The 10,401-nt window shown below is 38.9% G+C and overlaps 1 protein-coding gene across 1 annotated transcript in view; it reads left to right on the top strand.

The window, feature by feature from the left end:
* Positions 1-9,845: 9,845 nt before the first annotated feature.
* Positions 9,846-10,401, top strand: part of Snph (syntaphilin) — a 43,528-nt gene continuing 42,972 nt past the window's right edge. The window contains exons 1-2 of the mRNA XM_026402107.2: positions 9,846-9,931; positions 10,172-10,277. The gene's annotated coding sequence lies outside the window, so the exon portion shown is untranslated. The remainder of the gene's footprint in view (positions 9,932-10,171; positions 10,278-10,401) is intronic.

Below are 10,401 nucleotides of genomic sequence, written 5' to 3'. Positions count from 1 at the left end.
GTTCAATTTAATGCAGAAGCCACCTGGAAACTGCCGAAGTTCTGACATCTCATAGGTCAGATGCCTATTTCTATTCCCTCTCTAGGATTCAGATCCTATTCCCTCTCTGTAAATTCAAAATAATCATAGACAGGATTGGAAAACTAGATGCTTACAGAAATACTTCATTATAACTATTTTTTTTTAATGTAGAGCCTTTATCATTTCCTTGATTTGAATGTTGTATTTAGGCTACATTTAGGATTACATTTTTTTAAATACTATACTTTCAAGAAACATTGAAAGATGTTTTTTCAAATGATATTTTACATTGGATTATTTACATAAATTTTGTGGGATTAATGAATAATTAATACTTTCTTATTTCTACACAGACAGTAATTTAATTCTAATGCATAACATCCTTGATATGACCTAATGCCATATTTTTAATATGATAACTTAACTGAAGAATTATAAAATTCATCTTTGTTTTAAACTTCCTAAGTGATTTTTAGTCTACTTGTTGGTCATTTAACTTGTTATTTATTATTTAATTATTATTATAACTACCACTAATGTTTCAGCATAACTAAATCTGCTCTCTTTAAATTTTTTTAGTTGTTAATGGAACTTTATTTTATTCATTTATTTATATATGGTGCTGAGAATCAAGCCCAGTGCCTCATACATATGAGGCAAGCATTGTACCACTGAGCCACAACACCAGGTCCTAAATATGCTTTTTATGTTAAAAAAAAATCAACAGACACTTGTTCAACTGCAGGCATGTTGTCTGCAGCTAAAATTTGAGTAAAGTTCACTAAAATAATTGTTCTTTAACTTGGTGCTTACATTTTTTACATTAAAACAATTTTTTTCTTAGTTAATGTTTGAGTTAGGAGATTTTGTTTTATGCCCTGTGAACTCCATAGTCACTGTAAGATGAAGCCTATAGTGCTACAAACAACTAAATCCTGAATAGCCTCAGAATGAATAAGTCATAAGGTACAAATATGAGGTACAAATGTCGAATTTGCTTTTATAATTTTTCTTTTATTTTTAAAATTAACATAGATTGATTTTATTTTTGGTGCACAGCTATGTAGATTTTTATAGATAGACAGATAGACAGATGGATCACAATCAGGAGAAAACAGTAGCATCACCCTAGAAGACTCCCTTGAATTCTCTCTTTGTATTTACACCCTTCCCACATTTTAATGTCTGGCAACCACTCTTCTGCATGACTACACTTTTGTTTTTTAGATCCCGTCATATAAATCATATGGCATGTAACTTTTTGAGACTGATTTCTTTCATTCCACATCACATCTTTGAGATTCACCCAAGTTGGTACATGCATCCGTAGTTTGTCCCTTTTTATTGCTAACTATCATTCTGTTTGTCTGGATATGCCAGTTTATTTATGTGTTTACCCATTAAAGGATATTTAACTTGTTCCCAGTTTTTATATTTATAAATAGAGCTTCATATATCTGTGTACAGTTTTTGTGTGAATATAAGTTTTGATTTCTCTGAGACTGGGATTGCAATGTCAGGTGGTACATTTAACACTATAATACACTTCTTTTCCAGAGTGGAGGTACAATTTTGCATTCTCACTAGTAATGTATGAAAGTTCTAATTTACTTGTTAGTTTGAGATAATTGTAGATTTGCATGCGATTTTAAGAAATAATACAGAGAGACTGTATACCAGTTTCTCCCATTGGTAACATCTTTAGTATAATATCACAACCAGGAATTTAACATTGCTATAATCCACCAACCTTATTCAGCTTTTACCAATTTTCCATGTACTCATTTGTGTGTGTATTTAGTTCCATGCAATGTTTTCAGTGGGTAGCTTTGTATGAACACCATTATAATACAGAAGCAGAATAATTCTATCTCGAGGATCATTTATGCTGCCTTTTATTAGCTAGTTACCTCCCTCCCTACTCTTCTCCTTAGCCACTGGCTACCACTAAGCTGTACTTCATTGCTATAATTTTGTTAGTAATACAATTGACTTTCCTGGGTTAACGTTATATCCAGGGACTTTGTTAAGCTTACAAATTAGTTTCAGGTGGTTTTGTTTGTTTTCATGAAGTCTCTGATATTTTCTACACAGACAACCATTTTATCTACATAAAGAAACAGTTATATTTCTTCCTTTGCATCCTGTTTGCCTTTTCTTTTCTTTTCTTTTTTTTTTTTTTTTTTACCCTGTACCACTGGCTAGAACACTTAATATGATGTTGGATAGGAATAGTGAGACTACTTTGCATTGTTCCCAGTCTTAGAAGATAAGTATTAATTATTTCACGGCAGAATATGATGTGAACTATATTTGGGTGTATAGTTTTTGTTTGTGTGTTTTTAGTGGGGAGTAATTTGTATCAATCAGATTGAGGATTGTATTAGTCTGCTTTCTATTGCTGTAACAATGATGCTGGGTACTTAAAAAGAAAAGAGGCATATTTAGCTCACAGCTTTAGAGGAGGGTAGAAGTCCAAGATGAGGCAGTCATATCTGTTTGGCCTCTGGCGAGGGCCTCCTTAACTACATCACAGCATGGAGAATGGCATTATGGCTGGTGTATATGCCCGAAGGAGAGCTCTTGTGGTCATCAGGAAGCAAGGGCAACCCAGGATCCATACTTGCTCTTTTTAGAACAATTTGCTAGTTGCCTGAACTAGCCATGATCTGTGCTCACAGTAACTTAACCACTATCCACCTTTTAGAAGTTCTGTCGCCTCAGTACTGCCATGCTGAGGACTGACCTTCCAGCCCATGAACTTTTGGGAGGCATCTGAATCATAGCAAAGACATTCCTTTCTATTCCTAGGTTGCCGAGAGATTTTTATTATGAATGGATGCTGAATTCTGTCCAATGCTTTCCCTTATTAGTTAGTTGGATCATGAGGGTTTTTTCTTTTCTGGCTGTTAATATTGTAGTATACACTGATGGACTTCTAAATTTTTAACCCATCTTGTATTTCCTAAATAAACTCTACTGGTCATGGTGTACTCTTCATTTTATGTATACTGTATTTGATTTGCTAATAAATTCTTAACAGCTTTATTTAGATATAACTCACATACCATAAAATCAACCCTTTTCAAGTATTCAATTCTGTGGTTTTTAGTATAATCACAATGTTATGCAACTATAACCATTATCTAATTTTAAAACACTTTCATCACCCCAATTAGAAACCTCATACTCATTAGTAATAACTACCAGTTCCCTTCTTCACCCTCCACAGGTCTTGGCAACCACTAATCCACTTTCTGTCTCTTAAGAATTTGGCTATTTTATATATTTACATAAATGGAATCATACAATATTAACTTTCATGCTTTGTACCTGGCTTCTTTCATTTTCAAGGTTTATCCATGTTGTAGGACATGCCTTTTTTTGGGCAGGGGGCAGGTTACCAGGGATTGAACTCAGGGGCACTCAACCACTGAACCACATCCCCAGCCTTTTTTTGTATTTTACTTAGAGACAGGGTCTCACTGAGTTGCTTAGCGCCTTGCTTTTGCTGAGGCTGGCTTTGAACTTGCAATCCTCCTGTCTCAGCCTCCTGAGCCGCCGGGATCACAGGCATGTGCTACCTCTTGGCCATACCTTTTCTTTATTTCTTTTAGTGCCTAAATAATATTCCATTGGATGGGTATACCACATTTTATTTGTCCAGTCATCAGTTGATGGACATGTGGGTTGTTTTCATTTTTGACTATTATGAATTATGCTGCTATCAACATTAGTGCATAAATTTTTGTGAATGTGTATTTTGATTTTTCTTGATTATGTAGATAGTAGTATAATTACTGTGATATAAGTTTATATTTAAAATTTTAAGGAACTATCAAATTATTTTTCAAAGAGTAACACCATTTTACATACCTACCAGCAATGTATGAGAATTTCAGTTTCTTTATATCCTCATCAAAACTTGTTATTATTCCTCATTTTTATTATGGCCATAGCAGTGAGTATGAAGTGGTATCTTAGGTATCTTACAATTTTGACTTGCATTTCTTTAATGATGCTGAACATCTTTTTCATGTGGATTTGATAATATATTATTGAGGGGTTTTGTTCAAAGACATAATCTTTTTTTTTTTTTTTTTTTTGGTAATCTTTCTCTGGTTTGGGTAGCATAAAATGCTTGGAAAGTGTTTCCTCCTATTCTCATGCTCTGGAAAAGACTGGAGATTTGTGTTATTTCTTCTTTCAATATTTGGTAGAATTCACACCATAAAACCACCTGGATCTGGAGATTCATATTTTGGAAGGGTTCAAACTATAAATTGATTTTTTCAATAGTTGTAAAACTATCAGTCGTCTATTTCATTTTGGGAGTGTTTGGTAATTTGTGGTTTCAAAGAATCATTCTGTTTCATCTACATTGGTGAGTCTGTGTATGCAGAGTTGTTTCAAGTATTCCCTTATTATTCTTTTACTTTCTATGAGATCCATAGTAATAACCGCCCTTTCATTCCAGAGGTGTTAATTTATGTCTTCTTTCTCTCTCTCTCCCTACCTCTCTCTCTGTTTTTCCAGTTGCTCTAGAGGCTTGAAATTCATTGGTCTTTTCAAAGAATGTTGTTTTGGATTTTTTGTTCATTCGTTTTTTTTGTTTTGTTTTGTTTTTGTTTTTGGTGCTGGGATTGAACTAGGGGCACTTAAACACTCAGCCCACATCCCGAGCCCTTTTTATATTTTATTTAGAGACAGGGCCTTGATAAGTTACTGAGGCTGGCTTTGAACTCATGATCCTCCTGCCTCAGCCTCCCAAGCCCCTGGGATTACAGGTGTACACCACAACACCCAGCCTACTTGGGGTGGGGATATAGCTCAGTTGGTAGAGTGCTTGCTTCACATGCACAAAGCCTTGGCTTCAATCTCCAGCACCACAGGTAACAACAACAACAACAACGAAAACAACAAAACACTTCTGTTTTGGATTCTTCTTCTCTTTTGTTTTTCTATTTTCAATTTCATTGATTTTGGTCCTGTATTTATTATTTTTCCCCTTTGGCTTGCTCTGAGTTTCTTTTGCTCTTATCTTTCTAGTTTTATTAAGGTGGAAGTATAGATAATTTATTTGTGCTCTTCGTTTTTGGAGGGTGGGGGTACTAGGGGTTGAACTCAGGGACAGTCGACCTCTGAGCCACATCCCCAGTCCTATTTAGTAGTTTACTTAGAGACAGGGTGTCACTGATTTGCTTAGCGCCTCACTAAGTTTCTGGTTTGGAACTCATGATCCTCCTGCCTCAGCCTCCCAAGCTGCTGGAATTATAGACCTGCACCAGTGCACCCAGCTCTCTTCCTTCATTTCTAATGTAAAAACACAAGGCTACTCATTTCCTTCCAAGCACTGCTTTAACTGTATCACATATTTTGATATATTGTATTTCTGCTTTTGTTCAGTGAAAAATATTTTCTAATTTCCCATGAGACTTCCTGTTTGACCTATGAATTATTTAGAAGTATGTTGCTGAATTTCTAAGAGAGATTTTCCTGCAATTTTTTCAATAATGAATTTTGTCTAATTCTTTTATGTTCAGAGAACATACTTTAAATGATTTTGATTCTTTTTAACTTTGTTAAAGTTTGTTTTATGTACCAGTTTATTATCTATCTTGGTGAATGTCCCATGAGTACTTAAAAAGAATATATTCTTAATTTTTAGGTGAGCATCAATAAACATCAATTGGACCTCGTTGTTAATAGTGCTGTTCAATTCTTATCTTGCTTTTTTCTATTAGTTCTACCAATGACGGAGGACAGGAGTATTTGTGTCTTTAGCCTATGATTGTGGGTCTGCTTATTCCTCCTCTCAGTTTTGCTTCATATGTTATGAGGCCTTCCAACAGGCACAGACACATTTACAATTATTGTTGTAAATGGATTATTGAAATGTACAATTGTTATATCTTCTTGAGTAAGTGAACTTTTTAATTATTGTGTAATGATATCCCTGGTAGTTTTTCCCCTGAAGTCTGTTTTTCTTATATTAATAGTAACTATAGTATACTAATAGTATCTATACTCTCTAATAGCGATATCTACTTTCCTTTGATTAGGTTTACATGGCATATATATATATATTTTTTTTTCCAGATTTACTTTTGGTCTACTTATGTCATTGTGTTTAAAATGAATTTCTTGTATCCTGCAACTAATAGTCACTTTTATCTATTTTTATAACTTTGTCTTCATTGATGTGTTTAGATCACTTCATTTAATGAGCTTATTAACATGTTTGGATTTATGTCTGCCATTTTATTTTTTGTTTACCATTTGTTCCCTTTATTTTTCATGCCTGTTTTCCCTTTTCTTGCTTTCTTTTGAAATATTTGAACTTTTTTTAGAATTCCATTTTAATTTATCTGTTACATTTTTAAAAATATAAATAAAATTTCTAAGAACTGCTCAAGGGATCTCAAAATGCATCCCTAACATCTCATACTCTACCTAGAATTGGTATTTTACCACTTCATGTGGAATGCAGAAACCTTTCACTTTCTTTATACAGTATATGTCTTATTATTATATCTAAATACAAAAACCCATTAAACAATGATACAATTGTTGCTTTCAACAATCTCAACTGTCAAACATATTTTAAAGAATTTAAGGGGAGTGTATATTAGTGTATTTAATAGTATATTAAATTCACTCAGATATTTACCATTTTTTAATGTCTTTCCTTTTTGGTATTCCATGTTTTGTTTTTGACATAACGTCTCAGTTTTTCTTTATCTGAGAAAGTCTTTATTTCACTTTGGTTCCTGAAGGATATCTTTGCCCGGTATGGAATTCTGGTTGACGTCCCCTTTCTTTTGGCAATACATACAGTTGTTCTATTTTCTCCGGCCCTCTGCAGGTTTCTAATGAGAAATCTGCAACTACTCAAAGCATTACTCTCATATAATTAATGCATCATTTTTCTCTGATTGCTTTCTCAAGACTATGTTCTTGGATTTTAATGTTTAGTAGTACCTGAAACTATGACATTGTTCTCATTTGGTTCATCTTCTTTGGGGTTCCTTATAAAGTTGGAAACTGGAGCCTTATTTGCTCAGCTCTGCTTTGCTGCCTGCTTCCCACAGTAATTGTCTGCATCTGGGACCAGAAAAAGATGCAAACTAGCAGGGGCTCACCCTCCCTCAGGACCACAGCTACTCTGATTGGAGAAGTTTCTTCTCCCTCAGAGTTTTAGGTACCCTGTGTGTTCCTGCTGCCAAAGGATTACCTGGGGACTGGGGTAAGAGAAACTGAAGAAAAGATTTTAAAAGAAAAATGTATTTCCCCCACTCTGAGAATCAGAAGTCTCCTGTCTCGTCCTCAAGTCAGAACCAGGGGATCATTTGTGAGCTTTCTCTCTGTGGATTCCCGATTTTGGTGTATCTTGAGACCAGCCTGGGAGAGATCAGAGGAAACAAAAATGGTAAATTCACCACTAGCTCAGTAGCTCATCAAATTCTGCCTTTCCCCAATGTGCCTGCTAGTATTTTTTTTTCTTTAGAATCCTCAAGTAGCTGCCTCTTTTATTTTGTTCCGGTTTTATTGCTGTGTTCAGTGGGAGGAGTGCGCTTACCCAGACCTGAAATGAAAATTGCTTTTGAAACTAAAAGAAATGTAACTATTTCCCAATAAATACAAAACCAAACAAAATTCCTGACTTTTTTGGAATAATTTTATCTTGTTTTATACTTAAAATCCTCACTCATTGCAATTAATATTATAACTAAACACTGATTCTCTTCTCAATCACCTGATTTCCGATGCTCAGGAGAATTCTTTACTAGCTGACACCATTCCAGATGGAAATAATGGGGGTAGAGAAGCTCTCTTGTTTTGGAGATGTTCCTAGTGGAGATTTCTGGGAAATGTAGTCTTCTAACTACCAAGCAAAATAAAACATGGGGGAAAGACAAAAAATATGTATATATTTGTATAATGAGCTCAGAAATTTTCTCCTGCTAACCATATAGTGATTACATGGCTTCTTTTGGTTTTGTTTCAAGTGTAAAGAAGTCATATATGATTTAGGTGGATGTTCCGACAGATAAAAAATTCCTCTGTTAACTGGTTAATACAGCATTACGCTTTGTAGACAGCAGGCCTCAATATTTCACATGGCTTTTTCAACTACAATTTCTATTCCTGCTACAATTTCTCTGCCATATTTTCCCACAATGACTAGTATAATAATGACCACCTGATAGGAAGATTCAGTGTAATTGAATAGAAGGGAAAATATAGCTACCATCAAAAATGTATAGGCATTTATTGCAAGACAAGAAAAGACACATACACACACAAACAAATAAACAAACAAAAACTGCACTTATTATAGAGTGCTATAGAAAAATATTCGGCTTTGAAAAGTAACAGAAAATTTTAAAATAATGATTTCTTCATGTACATTATAAATATTAGCTATTTCTCACCAGGCCAATAATGCAGAGTCATGAAGTAAGTCCTTGCACTTAGTTTATACATTTTTCTCTTGGAAAAGTCAGCTTGGGGAGGAGAAGACAGGGTACCAAGTTTAGCCTTAGCAACAGTAGACAGATACTTAAAGACTTAAAGAGACTTCAGACATAAAGACCCCCAGCATGACATCTGAGCATTCTTATAGACAACTAGGGCCTGGAATAATGTGTGCTTGCTGGACTGTTCATTCAGTCAGTTCTTATTGAGCACTTACTATGTGTTAGGTGCTGTTCTAGGCAATGGCGATAGTGTATATTCTAGTGAAACAACTAGTAAGTCAGCTAGCTGGTGATCAAATACAGGGCAAAAGAGTGGGGGAGGAGACGGTTTGTATTTTATATAGGGTGATTAAGGAAGGCCCACCAAAGGACAGAGACATTTGAGCAGAGACTTGGAGGAAGTGAAGGAGCAAACCACTCCAGGCAAAGAATGGCAAATATAAAAGCCTGGAGGCCTAGCAAGGGAGACAAGACAGTTCATGCCATGAGATAAAGTCGGACGGGTCAGACAGGGCAGATGGCAGAGGTGACAGAGAAAAGTGCCTGTGAGCAGAGGACGGCTGATCAGATAGGGCTTGTTCAGAAAGAGGGAGCCCCTCCCCACCCACCCACCCCACTTCCCACCCGTGGAGCAGATGAGGAATCAGGCCCAGAGAGTGAGTATCTAAAGTTGCATGGCTCAAGTGGAACGGCTAGACATGGAAAGTGGAAATGCAGTTTCCTGGACTTTTTTTTTTTTTTCTTAATCCCTTTGTTGGGGAAAACTGAAGAGAAAGACCCCAAATGAACATTTTAGGTTGCGAATGCTTTCCTTTAATCAACAATTCTCTGTTTTAGTCTTTCAAAGGAAAACATGTCTGTCCTAAAAAATCAGTTTCTGCTTATTATTTTCTTCGTAGTCCAAGGGTTGTCCACATTAAATCCTCAGACTGGGTCTGGGGAGGGAAAAACATTCCTAAAGGCCTTCAGCTCAGATTACTATACTGCGCGCGAGGGAGCGAGATGGGTGTCCTCATCCCAGGTTACAGATGAGAAAGCTGAGGCCCCAGTGGCGAAGGGACTTGCCCAGGGTCAACACGCTTTCAGCCCCGCCCCGCAGCCCGCCCCGGACAGGCTGGCGCGTGGGTGGGAGGGGAGCCCCCGTGGGTGGGAGGGGAGCCCCCCCTCCCGGCGCGCCGCGTCCCTCGGGGCCCTGGGGAACCGGAGATCAACTATCTCTTTAAGAAGGAAAGTGAAGACGGGCCGCTTACGCAGCTGCCGGCGAGCCGCCGACTGGCTGGTCCCCTGCATCCACCTCACCCTCCTCCCCTCCCTCCTCCCTCCCGGCAGCCCCAGCCCGGCCAGCACCCGGCCAGCCGCCTCCAGCTGGGGCTCGGGAGAGCGAGTCGGCGGCCCGGGCTGGGCAGCCAAAGCCATGGAAGCCTCGGCAGGTGATGACCAGGACCCTGGGGACCTCCGGGCCCACCGCCCAGCTGCGCCCGCCGCACCCACGAGCGCCAAGTGCCAGGGGGTGGGGGCGGCGCGGAGCCGCGCACTGGGCCCGCGGCGGGCAGCCCGCGCCCCCAGCCCTCTGCCCGGGGCGGCCCAGCGGTCGGCGGGGGGCTCGGCTGCCCCGGCGTCCCCCGCCCGCGCTCAGCCGCCCCGTGTGTCTCTCTCCCCCGCCGCCGCAGGTCGCTGATCGGGGCCAGGCGGCTGCAGCGGCGACTGCAGAGGCGCTGCGCCAAGCCGGGCCGGAGCGGTGCGGGCGGCGGGACTGCGGAGGGCGAGTGGACTCAGGTAAGGAGGCCGCGGCCGGCGGGAGGGACCGCGCTCGGGCGCCCGGGCCGGGGGCCGCTGGCGACCGCTCGCTGCGACAGAATCCCTCCGAGGGCACCGCTAGAGGGATTAAGCGTGACTCATT

The sequence above is a fragment of the Urocitellus parryii genome, chromosome 6 (genome assembly GCF_045843805.1).
Source record: "Urocitellus parryii isolate mUroPar1 chromosome 6, mUroPar1.hap1, whole genome shotgun sequence".
In the NCBI taxonomy this organism is placed as follows: Eukaryota; Metazoa; Chordata; class Mammalia; order Rodentia; family Sciuridae; genus Urocitellus; species Urocitellus parryii.
This window is presented reverse-complemented; position numbering and strand designations above follow the sequence as displayed.